Source organism: Panthera tigris, chromosome C2 (assembly GCF_018350195.1).
Source record: "Panthera tigris isolate Pti1 chromosome C2, P.tigris_Pti1_mat1.1, whole genome shotgun sequence".
Taxonomy (NCBI): Eukaryota; Metazoa; Chordata; class Mammalia; order Carnivora; family Felidae; genus Panthera; species Panthera tigris.
Window position 1 is genome coordinate 138,898,780 of NC_056668.1, and position 14,323 is coordinate 138,913,102.

Here is a 14,323-nt window from a genome sequence, read left to right on the forward strand (position 1 = left end):
GAGCCCCACTCACCTCTCCTCGTTTTGAGGCCATGAAGAACGCTGGTAGAATTTCTGAACTTGGTACTTCTCCTCCTCCCTGTCTGCACTTGAGAATGCTCTGCGGAGGTTTAAAAAGTCCAGTTGCCCAGCCCACACTCCAAGCCTATCACATCAGAATTGCTAGCGTTGGGCCCCAGGTGCTGAGACGGTCTCTTGAAAGCTGCCCAGATGATTCCGGTACGTAGTCACCCAGGGATCTTGGGAGAATATGGGTTCTGATTCAGCAGGTCCGAAGTGGGACCACGCTTTTAACCAGCCCCCAGGTGACGCTGCTGGTCCACGGGCCACACTTTGAGCATCACCGGGTTAGGGCAGTGGTTCTCAATCCTGGCTGCACATCGGCCTCGCGGAAGCCTGAAAAAGGCCGATGGCTGGCTCTGTCCCAGAAATGTTTAGTCGGGCTGGGACGAGGTGCGAGCATCCCGCACGCCCCGAGTGAGTCCAGTGTGCAGCAGTTGCCTGCTGTCCTGACACTCGCGGGGTCTTCTTCCGCGCTTCTCTGTCCCCAGCCCCCCAGCCCCCCAGCCCCCACTCCTAACCGATGACCTCCCCACCCCCTTTCCTCGCTGATGTTCTTCCTCGTTGAGAGGCTGCCTCCAGTGTGGTTTCAGCCACAGGGAAGGCATCCAGGCTGCCAGACCTGTCTCTGGGTGCACCGGGTTCCACCATCAGGGACTCCTCCCTGCGTGTGGAGCACCACTCTTGCCTTGGAGGTCTTTTAAAAATACAGCATTCATGAGAGTGGGAGCACATTAAATCTCTAATAAATCTCTAATAAATCTCTAATAAATCTCTAATAAATCTCTCCTGGACTTCCTTTTTTTTTTTTTTTTAAGTTTATGTATTTATTTTGAAAGGGAGGACAGGAGTGGGGGAGGGGCAGAGAGAGAATCCCAAGCAGGCTCTGCAGTGTCAGCACAGAGCCCGTTGCAGGGCTCACACTCCCGAACCACGGGATCATGACCTGAGCCAGAGTCAAGAGTGGGACACTCAACCAACTGAGCCACCCAGGTGCCCCCAGAAGGCTCTTTCTAAAATGCAAAATCACATTCTACCCTTGGGTACCCTCTCCCATTCTTCCCACTGCTTCCTCTAGGATCCCGTGCCTCTACCAGCTACATTTCTGCTACTGGATTCTCTGCAGTTCCAGAACCTGCCCAGCTCCCCCGGCCTGTGCCCCTGCTCCTCCCTCTGCAGTGCTCAGCTAGTTGGCCCCTCCTGACCCAGCAGTCAAGTGAGAGCACCCCGGGTGACAGTTCTGTGTTCCCCACGAATCTGACCCAGCACCTAGCTGTGCCCACAGCACCTGTGACATAACTACTCACAAAATAGGAAGGAAATAACCTGGGCTCTTGAATGGGTTGGGGTTGGAAGGGCAGGAAATGCCTAAAGGAAGAGAAGAAAAGGGGATGGGGCCCTCTGCCCTATATATATACCTTAGGGTGTAGGGTCACAAGTTTATAGGGTCATTGTATTCTGGGTCTTCAAGGTGGCAGTAGCCAGTAGCTGTGGCCGGGGCTCCAGGTGTCATTGAAGGATCGCTAGAAAGTAGAAGGGTGATTGAACAGGCTTTCTTGACCAAACACATCCTTTCCGTTTGGTAACTCTGAAAGCCCCTCGTGCTAATTCAAAAATAATGACTCAGTTTCATAAAGATTGGAAAGGGGTGCCTGGCTGGCTCAGTCCATGGAACACATGACTTTTGATCTTAGGGATTGTGAGTTCCAGCTCCATGTTGGGCAGGCAGCCTTCTTAAAAAAAGGCGGCGGGGAGGGGAGGCTGGTGGGGGGTGGGACGGCGCCTGGGCGGCTCAAATGGTTAAGCTTCCAACTCGTAATTTTAGCTCAGGTCATGATCTCACGGTTCCTGAGTTCAAGCCCCCATACTGGGCTCTGTGCTGACAGGGCGGAGCCTGCTTGGGATTCTCTCTCTCTCCCTCTCACTCTGCCACGCCCCTGCTCCCTTAGTTGCTCTGAAAAATAAACTGGAAAAAAAACAAAAGGTTGGAAACCCTTTTCACTGGACACAAACATGCATGTATCCCACTGGGGTGGGGAGACCATTGAACCCCGACTTAGGAAGGCTATGTCTCTAAAAGGTGGTCTTTCCGTCAATCGGGAGTTAAATCCCAAAGGAAGATGAAGCGAACACGATTTCTACTGTGACCTTTCTCTCTCCCCTCCTCCTCTCCACTCCCCTTTTCCTCTCCATTCTGCTGGCTGCTTTTCAAAGTGTCTTGGTGTAACTTGACTAAATTGGAGCCCTAGCCCTGTTTTTACACACGACCACAGGTCCAGCTTTGGGAGCCCCCGCCTGGAACACACCCTCGTCCTTTCTAGGTCAGCTTGGTTTTGGCCTGTTTTTCTGCCCAAACCACCGAGATGGAGGAGAGTCTCTATCTTGCCCTCCCACCAGCGCGCTCAAGGCTGTGGGCTGATCCTTGTGAGCCTGCTGTCATGCAAGTGAGTGAGAGCAACATTAAAGACCCTCAAATACACAAAAAACAAGCCAGGCTTTTGACAACCACAATGTTTTGATTCTCATTAATAATAAACAACTTGTTGCAATAAAAAAAAAAAATGCATCCATGTCGGGGCACCTGGATGCAGTTAAGTCTGACTTAGGCACAGGTCATGATCTCCCGATTTCCTGAGTTCGAGCCCTGCATCGGGCTCTCTGCTGTCAACGAGGAGCTGGCTTCAGCTTCTCCGTCCCCCCCCGCCCCCAATCTGTCCCCCGCTTGCATGTGGCACGCGTCTGTGTGTGTGTCTCTCTCAAAAATGTTTATTTATTTTTTTTTAAGGAAACGTTTTTAAAAAATTCATTCACATATTCTAAACCAGAGGCCTCTTAAACTTTAACATGCATACAAAACACCTTTGAAAATGTACTTTAATTCTGTACTTCCTTTGGTGAAGAGGATGTTCAGGGACTTAGTGGGGAGAGACATGGCTTTAAAATACAAACATTTTCAAGGTTTTAGTACAAGGTAGGTGGAGGATGTGCTTCCTTATTGCAGAGAATAGTATGGATTTATAGTAAGGAGAATAGTAAGGATTTATTTAATAGAACACCTGATGAAGTGAAAGTAGCAGGGGGCATTTTCCCCAGCTGTCACACACCATTGTCGTCTGTTGGGTTCTTGTCTTACCTATGAGTTCCTTAGAAGGCAGTATAGTGCCTGACACACAGTAGGGGCTCAATAAATGTTTATTGAACTGAATTCCTTGTCTGATGGCTGCGTCAGTGAAGCAGATGTAAAAAGAAATTGCCCAGCTCTGAAAACTCCCTTTGGATTTTAGCCAAAACTCTATTTCAGCAAATACTATTAGGATTAAAGATACACTTATTCACAGGAAAAAATAAAATGGGAAGTCACTCTCTTTTTTTCTCATCATGTTAAAAAAAGATCTTTTGAAATCATCCTCTGCCATTTCTTATCCATCAGAATTACATTAACATGATATGTTGCTGTGAAAACGCTTCCCTTAAACACATCAAATGGATTAATGCTGGCACTTTATCAGGTACAATTTCTGTTTCCATAAAACATCTTTAGACACATAAAAACTACTTGAATGAGAAGGAGAAAATCCTTGCCTTCTCACATCATCCAGTCGGCTCTGTGGAAAAAGCTGACATTTCTAGAGGCCCGGCTTTGTTCCCTCCTGCGGGAGCTGTTGCTTTGTGAAGGGGCCAGCCTCTCCCTGGGAACCTGCCTTCTCCTTAAGCCTGTAACAGCCTGGGGAGCCCAGCTGGCTGACTACGGGCTGCAGCCAGCACAGACCAGGTGGAGGAGGGGACCTAGACGGCAAAGAAGGGCACAGGAGCTGAACAAGGTTGACTTCTTGCAAAGCGCATGGAAAATCTTCCTCAGTCCTGTCCCTTGGGGAACAGTGGAGACATAGGACATAGACTTGGGGTCATCATACTGGACATCTCAGAATGCAGCCCAGGACGTCTATGAAAGCCATTGTTGCCCGGAGCCTTCCCTCCCGCCCCTACCCCTCCCTTTCTTAATTTTTATCTTCTGAGGCACTAGGCTTGTGGTTCTCAACCTGTGGCCCCCTCATCCTCAACCAGCAGCATCACCTGGGAACTTGTTGGAAATGCTCATCCTTGGTCTAAGACCTACTGACTCTTCCCTCTGGGTATCAATAAGCCAGCCGGGGAATTCAGACGCATGTTCAAGTTTGAGAATCACTACATTTGGCAAGCCCTGGAAAGGAATCTTTCTCTTTTTCAGCTGGCAAGGATTCCCATCAGTTCTCCAAATTCCCTTCTAAGGTTCCCACCAGCTGAGTGAGGCCTAAACTCATCATTTGTTAGAATTCTGAAGGGTTTTCAAGAGGACGGAAAGAAAATAGCTTTTATTGAGTGCCTGCTATGTACGGACACCGTCACAAACCTGTCAGGTGCCTTGTTTCTTTAATCTTCAAAGCAATCCTTTCAAGTTGATGTTACACCATTATAGGCTGAATCCTGTCCCACCCAAATTCACATGCTGAAGCCCTAGCCCTCAGTACCTCGGAATGTGACTGCATTTGGAGATAGGGTCTTTACAGGAAAAACAAAAAACAAAACGATTGGTTGAAACAATTCCTTTAGGCTGGGCCCTACGCCAGTCTGATTGGTGTCTTTATAAGAGGGGGAGATGACAATCCACAGACCCCAGAGACGTGTGCACACAGAGGAAAGACCACGTGAGGAGAAGGTCACCATGGATAGGCCTCAGAAGAAATCAAACCTGCCAATACCTTGATCTTGGACTTCCAGTCTCCAGACCATGAAAAATGAATTTCTGTTGTTTAAGCCACCCAGTCTCACCATGCAGTCTGTGGTATTTTGTTAGCCCGAGCAAACTACTAAAATGGGTAACAAAGCGTTTCTCCGGAGAACCCTGACTGATACAAGCATTAAGAACACAACCCGGACGATAAAGATGGCCACACCCGTTACCCCATACAAGTAGGTACACCGCAGTAGCTCCTTTGATTTTTACAGCATCCTCCTGTACGTCCCGTCCAAAGCCCCATTCTGCAGATGAGGCACTGACACAAGTGATTTGCCCAAGGTGGCCCAGCTGCTGAATGGCAGAGGCAGGTTCTGAAACCAAGCATTTAGACTCTCGGGTTTATGTGTTAACCACCACTCTCCACAGCCTCCCTGCTCCAGGCCCTGTGGTGAGTGTTTCAAGTTCATTGAAGCCTCACTGGAACGCACGTTATCCCATTCTTTCGGGTGAGAAAACTGAGGCTTACTGAAGATAAAGAGGAGTGCCTAGGGCCATACAGCTAGCCACTTGCAGAGAGGAATTTCAGCCTACGGCTTTGTTCCCTCCAGGGAACTCACTCCCATCAAGGAGGCTTTCTTTTTCCCCAGGCGTTTTGTGTTTCCATTGGAGACCCCCCCCCCCCCCACAAGCCTTTAAGACTGCAGAGAATGCACCTCTGATGGAGAATTTTAACAAGAAGCAGAATATGGCTCTCAGGAATAAAACAAGAACATTGATTATAATGTGTCTTGTGTCTTCTGTGTGCCCATCCTGCTAGAGCCTGGTTCTCTCCCACGATGTTACTTAGACACAAAACAAGCCGCTCGCGCAATCTCTACAGCGGTAGAGAGGGGCAGTTAATGATATAAAGGAGCTCAGCCACCAGGCAAATGCTGGCTTCCTGGCTCACCAGCTGGAAGACCTTGGACAAGTTGTACAGCCTCCACATGCCTCAGTTTTTTATCTGTAAGATGGTTGTGACAGTAACAGCTCCCAGGCTTGTCGTAAGGAGCAGCCGAGTTAATACAGGTAAAGCGCTTAGAGTCATGCCTGGCGTGTGGCAAAAGCTTTTGCAAGTGTTTCCTGGTATTGTTATAAAAAAGACTGAAGAAATGCCCTTAGTCCCTTATTGGACAAGTTCTCAGGAGTCTTCATGTCAGCCTTGGGTTGTCTAGGAGAACTGTTTGGTCACTAAGGATGAGCTTTATGAAAGTCTGTGTAAGTTCATTTCTAAGTACTGGGGGAGGGGAACTGTAGAGAAATGGGCTTCGTGACCTACATGGTGTGTCCATGAGTATTTCTTGCCAAACCCAGCCTCGACAATTAGTAAATAGTGTTCTATCGAAATGAAGCCACAAATATCCCCATTTTTTCCCTGCTGCTTTCCTGCCAAGCCACTGTCCTCATGCTCAGTCTCAATAACAGTAGCAATAATAATAATAATGTATATTGCCTAATATGTGTTAAAACCCTAGGCCAAAACAACAGAACAGTGTGGAGGTATGTCTTGCGAGCATCGTGAGTGTGCTGGGTTGTAAGAGGTGTTATGGACGTAACTGAGGAACAGATCCAATCTCCCAGGAAAGGGGGACAAGAAGAGAAACTTCAGAGAAATATTTGGACACGCACCAAGACCTAAGTCCAAGGGTATTCATTATCATGGGAGCACTGCCGGTGACCTAAATGCCCAGCGATCTAGGAGTAAATAAAATCACGGTACATCCATACAGTGGAATGAGATGCAGTCAGAGAAAAGAACAGGATGGATGTGATCATGCTGACATGGAACTGAGATAAATGATACATAAGAAAGCAAGGCACGCTTTAAAGGGGTGAATTGTATGGTATGTGAAATACCTCAAGAGAGGTGTTGTACATTTTTTTCTAAAAAGGCGTAGGAGCGCATTGTGTGCTACCATTTGCCTTTTTTAAAGTGCACACAAATACAAATGTGTGCCTCTGTTGACCATCTGGATGGATGCCCCTGACACTGACGTTCTTGGAGAGGGGAATGACGGGTAGCAATCAGAGGGAGGGTTTCTTTTCACTGTAATCCATGCCACGCGTGAGTTTAATTTTTTTAAAAATCACGTTCCTGGGGCACCTGGGTGGTTCAGTGTGAGACTTCGGCTCAGGTCACGATCTCGCGGTTGATGAATCCGAGCCCCACATCATCGGGCTCTGTGCTCACAGCTCAGAGCCTGGAGCCTGCTTCGGATTCTGTGTCTTTCTGCTCCTTCCCTGCTCACACTGTGTCTCTCTCAGAAATAAATAAAACATTCGATAAATATCATGTTCATGTATTTCCTACTCAATCACTGAAGACAACCTTTTCTAAAACAGAGGAAGGGAAAAGGGAGAAAGAAGTATTTTTTGAATGATACCGTGTGCCAGGCACCGTTCCAAGATCTCAGTCCTCATTCTACACTCACGAGACACATACTGTTATTATTCCCATTTCACAGAGGGGTTAAGGACCTTCCCCAAGCTCTCACAGGAAGGGGGTTTGACCAGGGAAGTCTGCGCTGCGGAGCTTCACTAGCCCCCTTCCCCAGCTTCCTTGGATTTCTGAAAGCTTAGAATTTGAGATTTCCCAGGGGAGCCCTGCAGGAGCTTTGTCAAGATCAAACAGGCTGAAGTATTTTAAAACGTAAAAACAGCTCACAAATAATTCTAAAGCCCCGGGCAAAAAGGTGACCCATCTGCTCGAAACGGGGTTTGCTCAGAAGATGGCGCTCCTGGCCCCAAGAGGTCATCCTCACAGGCTGGGTCTCCCCAGCGCCCCAGGAACTTTGGAGGGGGGGGGCTGACTCTTCAGAGGAATCTTGTCAGACCCACAAAGAAGTTTGCTTGAAAATTGATTGCAGTGATGTGCAGCTAGCCCGGGCTTTCCCCAGGGCTATAAGCGGGTGTTTAATTACAAAGCAGGTGGAAAAACTTCAGAATAAGGGGTCAGGCATTCCACTGTTTGTTTAACTTCTTTACATGAGAACCGTGAGATTACACCTCAGATTGGCTGCTCGTCGCGCAATTTACATTTCCTCTGCTAGAGCTCAGTTGCCACAAGGTTGAGAAAGAAGGGACCAGTTTGCTTTTTTTTTTTTTTTTCTCTTGAAAAAGGAAATACCATGGGCCAGAGCTGGCAGTAATTCTGAGAAAGTACAGTTTATCACTCAGTGGTAATGTTTAGAAATTTCTGAAGGAAAAGTATGTACTGAGCTGGGATTATGGAGTTTTAGGGTAATTTTTAGAACAGACGTTCACGTAGGACTTACTATATGTCAAGCGCTTTATATAGAAGTTATGTCATGGGGAGGCTGGGCGGCTCAGTCGGTTAAGCGTCCCACTCTTGGTTTCCATTCAAGTCATGATCTTGAGGTGTGTGAGTTCGAGCCCTGCATCGGGCCCTGCACAACCAGCGCGGAGTTTGCTTGGGATCTCTCTCACCCTCTCTGCCTCAACCTCACTCGCTCGCTCTGTCTCTCTCAAATGAACTTTAAACAATTTTGTACTAAAAATATAAGTTATGTCATTTGATCCTCATACTTGTAGGGAAGTGTTAAGGAAATTGCTGCTTTCTTCAGATAAACCGCCTGGGAGTTCCCCGGTTGATTCAGGACCGAGGGGGCACTGCAGTCAGGATTCCTGGCTCATTAGCTATTGTCACCGGTGTCCTGGTATCTTCAGAGGTAGGGGATCCTCTAACCCTCAACCTTTATTACCCCGTGGCACTGCTGAGACACAGTTGGAATGTTTAAAAAGAATGACGAAGGCTTTGGGGACAACAAAAGGAAAACAGAATAACATGAACACAGAAAACGTGGCTCACAGGGTGCAGTCTCTTTCTTGGAGCTCTTCAGTCCCCTCCCTCCACGTAAGATGCCAGGAAAAGTGATCCCCGTTATATTCCCTTCTGTTTCCCTCTTGGGTGTCCATCTATTCATTCGTGCATCCATTTATTCAGTAGAGAGTTATTAAAGAGCTAAAATGTGCCGGACACTGACAATACAGCCTTGAATAATTCAAGGAAGCAAGCTCCTGCTCTCCTCGAGCTTTCATTCTGGTGGGGGGATAAGGGTATAAATGTATACATAAAATAATTTCTCATGGTGATAGGTGGTACAGAAACTATGGTAAATAAGGAATCCCCGAAAAGGCTTTATTAGCCACTTAAAGCAATGTCCTCATAAGTATATATAATTATACCCATTTTATACACGAGGAAATCGATGTGTAGGCTAAATGACTTGGCCAAAGTCACAGCGGTAAGGCTGGATTCATGGACTGTCTCTAGAGCCTACTTTTTCTCACTACATCCTCCTGTAGAGATTGTCTTGTCAAGGTGCATTTGGACTCCTCCAGCTCTGTGGAACACATAGGCTGGATTAGCATATGGTATCTGGTTCATCTATTGTCTTAGTCTATAACCAAATATCACAGACTGGTATTCACAAATATTCTATGACATTCTGCTCCAAGTCACGTTCTTTTGGCACGTGAAATACATTCATTCCGTCCAAACGGCCCCAAAAGCCTTAACTTGTTCCAGTATCAACTCCAAAGTCCAAGTCCAAAGTCTCAGCTAAATATCATCTCAACCAGATTCAGCCTTAACTCCCAATTTGTCCTGAGGCAATTCCTCTCCAGCTGTGCACCTATGAAATCAAACAAGTTATGTGCTTCCAAAATACAATGGTGGGCAGATACAGGATAGACATCCCCGTTCCAAAGGGAGAAATAGGAAAGAAGAAAGGAATGACAGGTTCTGAACAAGTCCAAAAACGAATGAAGCAAACAGCATTAAATCCTAAGGCATGAGAGTAATCTTCTGTGGCTTGATGCTCTGCCCTCCATGCCCACTGGGGCAGAAGTCTCCCCTTCTGGACCTACTAGGGTAAAGCCCCCCTCCCTGCATCTTTTTCAGGCAGGACTTGGCCCCCATGACTTAACCTAATGGCCCCCTCCCCCCAGCTCTGTGCCTGGGCATCCTTTGAAATCTGGGTGTCAGTAGCCATGCCCCCAAAGCTCACGCATTCTGCAGAAAGTGCCATAGAGACACTGACAAAGTTTGCGGGTTCCTTCTGGAGGGGTGTCCACAGGAGCCACGCTTGGGGCAGCTCAGAAACACTAGCACCCCGCCCCCCCATACCCCCACCTAATTGTGGGAAGCAGAGCTGGTGATCTGAAGCAGCCCCAGCAACAAGACGGAGGTAATGCGAACAGCAGAAGCGGCTCTGGTGACCTGTGAGTTCCCTCAGGTGGTGGTTCTTCCACGTCTCGGATAATAGCTCTAGGCTTCTGTTGAGGTGGCTGATTCATAGTCTCCTTATCAGCTGTGGTTAGGCCACATCCGCAGTGTTCTCTGCCCATCACCCTGCGTCATTTTTTAAAAAATTAATAGGCTGAGAATTTTCCAAATCTTTAACTTCTGCTTCCTCTTTGGTGAACGAGTCCATCTTCAAGTCATTTCTCTCTTCTCGAATTTAATTATAAGCAGTCAGGGGAACGCAGACCTTTCCTTCAACATTTTGCTTAGAAATAGCTTCAGCTGAATATCCAAGTCACCACATGCAGATTCTAACTTCCAGAAAACACTAGAACCTGAGCACAATTCAGCCAAATTCTTTGCCACTTGATAACAAGAATGGCCTTTCCTCCACTGTTCAGTAACATGTTCCTCATCAGAGACCTCACTGGGATGACCTTTAGCCTGCATATTTCTGTGACATTCTGTTCAAGATCACTCAAGTATTCTCTAGCAAGATTGAGGCTTCCTCTCTGGCTCTTTCTTTCTGAGCTGTCACTAGAATTGCCCTGAAAGCTTCATTCACAGCAGTGTAGGCTTTCTCTAGCACAAGCCTCCAATCTCCTCCAGCCTCTGCCCAATACCCAGTTCCAAAGCCACCTTCACCTTCGAGGGGCACCCCACTTCTCAATACAAATCTCTGTCTGTGTGTTTGGGCTGCTATAACACAATACCGTAGACTAAGTGACTTAGAAACAGCAGAAATGTATTTCCCCCAGCCCTGGAGGCTGGGAAGTCCAAGATCAAGGTCATGACAGACTCATTGTTTGGTGAGAGCCATTCTTGGCTCATTGAGGTCGCCCTCCCATGTGTCCTCACATCACAGGAGGGGTGAGGGAACTCTCCGGGGCCTCTTCTGTAAGGTCACTAATCACCTCCCAGAGGCCCCACTTCCTAATACCATCACACTTGAGATTTGGTTTCAACATATAAATTTGGAGGAGACACAAATACTCAATCCGTAGCACCTCAGCACAGTGACATCAAGTCTCTTGTTGGTGGCAACACCTGCTGGAAGCGTGTGCTATCCAAACACTGAAAAGACTGGCAGCAAGACTGAAAAAGTCAGACCCACAGACACAGTAACACAGCTCAATCCAGAGCCTTACCCACAATCCAGGTTCGGTCAAAGCGGTCATGTTGGTATGTTCCCTAACGACAGCCATCCACCTCGTCCCTCCTGCCTCCTAATAACAAAATAACAGATTGTGCTTTCTTGTTCTTACCCTGAGCCCATCACTGGCACCTACAGTGACGTCCAAGGGCAGAAACCCAACCCAGCCTGACATGCCAGATGCTCTCTCCTAGGAATCTGAAATGTAAGTGGTGGTGTCCAAATCTCTATAGTGGCTGGAATTGTGGGAGGACTGAGAAGTCCTATAGGGCAGGGGGCGGGGTATCCATCGTTCTTGTCCTTGCAGAGGCTGGGGTGGGGGGGGGAGGGGGTGGGCAATGGGTTTTTTTTTTTTTGAATCATACAAGCTACTCCTCTTTGTATAGTTTAATCAAGGCAGAGAGGTTTCTGTTGCTTGCAACCAAAAGAGTGCTGAATAATATATAAAGCTATATTCTAGTGGCCCAGCAAGCAGAGAAATCAATATATAATTACAGAATGCGATAAAGTGCCAAGAGAGGGAAGAGCGGAATCTGGGGGAGACTGACACTGGAGACCAACTTTAGACTCGGGGGTCAGAGACAGGAGCTTTTGGGAAATTGTATTTAAGTTGGAACCTTAAGGATGGACTCAGCCATATGAAGAGTGGAGGAAAGACCATTTCAGGCAGAAGGAAAGCTTGTGGAAATGCCCGAGAGCAGGGAAGAGCTTAGCACATTCCAGAGACTTAAAGGAAATTAGGGAGGCTGGGGCAAGTGGAGAGAGATGCGCTTTATTCTCTGAGTTAAGTCCAGTGCAGTTTTCTTCTTCTTGGTTAGAGTGGTGAATGTCTGTAGTTTCTCCCTCTTGAAAATGGGCAAAATACGTGGTAACATTTAGCTCTACCATTGTGTGTGTGTGTGTGTGTGTGTGTGTGTGTGTGTGTGTGTGTGCGCGTGCCATAAAGGGGATTCCATTTGGAATTGACAAGTTTATTCTCTGTTTCACATGATTTTAGCACCTGCTTACAGGATCTGCTAGCTAAGAACTTGATTCCTTCAGGATTAACTTGGATAGATCAGATCGTAGAAAGTGTACCCTAGGCTTTGGTAGATCCTTTTTTTGTTTGTTTTTTAAAAATTTATTTCTTTTAGGAGAGAGAGAGCAGGGGAGGGGCAGAGAAAGAGGAAGAGAGAGAGAGAATCCCAAGCAGGCTCCATGCTGTCAGCACCGAGACCAGTGTGGCGCTTGAACCCACGTAGCATGAGATCATGACCTGAGCCGAAATCAAGAGCTCATTGCTCAACTGACTGAGCCACCCAGGAGTCCCTAGGCTTTGGTGCGTGTGCTTTCTCTCACTCTCTCTCTCTCTCTCAGAATAAATAAGTAAGCTAAAATTAAAAAAAACAAAAACAAAAGAATCTTTCCTTACGGCTGGCTGCAGGAGTAGGTCTCCATTTTCCCTTGCTGTCACATGGGAACCACTCTCAGCTGCACGAGCCCACCCTCTCTGGCAAGGGCTCACATCGTGGATGTTTGCTTTCTTCCAGGCCAGCAGAGTACATCTCGATGATGTTCTCTTCTGCTACCAGTTGGAGAAGACACTCTGCAGTCACAGGGGTCATGTGACTAGGTTAGAGCCGCAGGGACAATCTGTTCTAAAACCAATTGATTAGTAGCCTTAACTACAGCTGCAAAATCTCTATGCCCTTTGAAGTAATGGCCACAGGAGAAACACCAGGGAGTGGAGATCATCGCCATCCTAGAGTGCTGCCTGCCACAGGATATCATTGCTGTTTGCCAGCTCGCAGACTCTTTGCACAATGACAGAAGGTTCTGGCCTCCTTGAGTATGCAGTTAAAAAATAATTTCCTTCTGTCTCCTCCAGCCCATCCAAGATGCCAAAAGGAAAGAAGGCTAAGGGGAAGAAGGTGGCCCTGGCCCCTGCTCTCGTGAAGAAGTAGGAGGCCAGGGCGCCTGGGTGGCTCAGTCGGTTAAGCATCTGACTTCGGCTCAGGCCATGATCTCACGGTCTGTGAGTTCAAGCCCCGCGTCGGGCTCTATGCTGACAGCTCAGAGCCTGGAGCCCGTTTCAGATTCTGTGTCTCCCTCTCTCTCTGCCCCTCCCCTGTTCATGCTCTGTCTCTCTCTGTCTCAAAAATAAATAAACGTTAAAAAAAAATTAAAGAAAAAAAAAAGAAGAAGTAGGAGGCCAAGGAAGTGTCAATCCGCTGTTTGAGAAAAGACCCAAGAACTTGGCATCAGATCGGACATCCAGATCCAATAGGACATCACCTGCTTTGTCAAATGGCCCCGCTATATCCAGCTGCAGCAGCAAAGAGCCATTCTTTATAAGTGTCTGAAAGTGCCTCCCACTATTAACCAGTCCACCTGGCCTTGGATCACCAACAGCTAGTCAACTGCTTATGCTGGCCCACAAATACAGACCAGAGTCGGAAGAAGCTGAAATCGTTGGTCCCAGGCTGAGAAGAAAGATGCCAGCAAAGAGGATGTCCCCACGAAGAGGCCGCCTGTCCTTCCAGCTGGGGTTAATACTGTCACCACCTTAGTGGAAAGCAAGAAGGCTCAGCTGGGAGTGTTTGCACGTGCTGTGGATCCCACTGAGCCGGCTGTCTTCCTGACTGCCCTGTGTTGTAACATGGGGTTCCCTCCTGCTTCATCAAGGGGAAGGCCAGTCTGGGGCATCTGGTCCACAGAAAGACCTGCACCACTGTCACCTTCACACAGGTTAACTTGAAAGACAAAGGGGCTCTGGCTGAGCTGGTGGAATCCATCAGAACCAATGACAATGACAAATATGATGAGATCTGCCATCACTGGGGAGGCAGTGTCCTGGGTCCAAAGGCAAAGGCTAAAAAACTGGCCACCAAACTGGGCTAAGTGTATGCTGTTGAATTTTCTGTACATAAAAGTACCAAAACATTCTCTTTCTAGTAGTAATAATAATAATAACAATGATAATGATGGATGAGACCCTTCTGCTTTTGAGTGTTCTTTTTGAAGTGTAAAAACAGAATTAGCTACAGGTCTCACCTGCCCTTCTTTTCCCCTTTGATACTTTCCTATCTAAAATAATAATAATAGTAAT

At 47.4% G+C, this 14,323-nt stretch overlaps 1 pseudogene; it reads left to right on the forward strand.

Moving 5' to 3' along the window:
• Nucleotides 1-2,423: 2,423 nt before the first annotated feature.
• LOC122241926 lies at nucleotides 2,424-14,186 on the forward strand (annotated as a pseudogene).
• The last annotated feature ends 137 nt before the right edge of the window (nucleotides 14,187-14,323 follow it).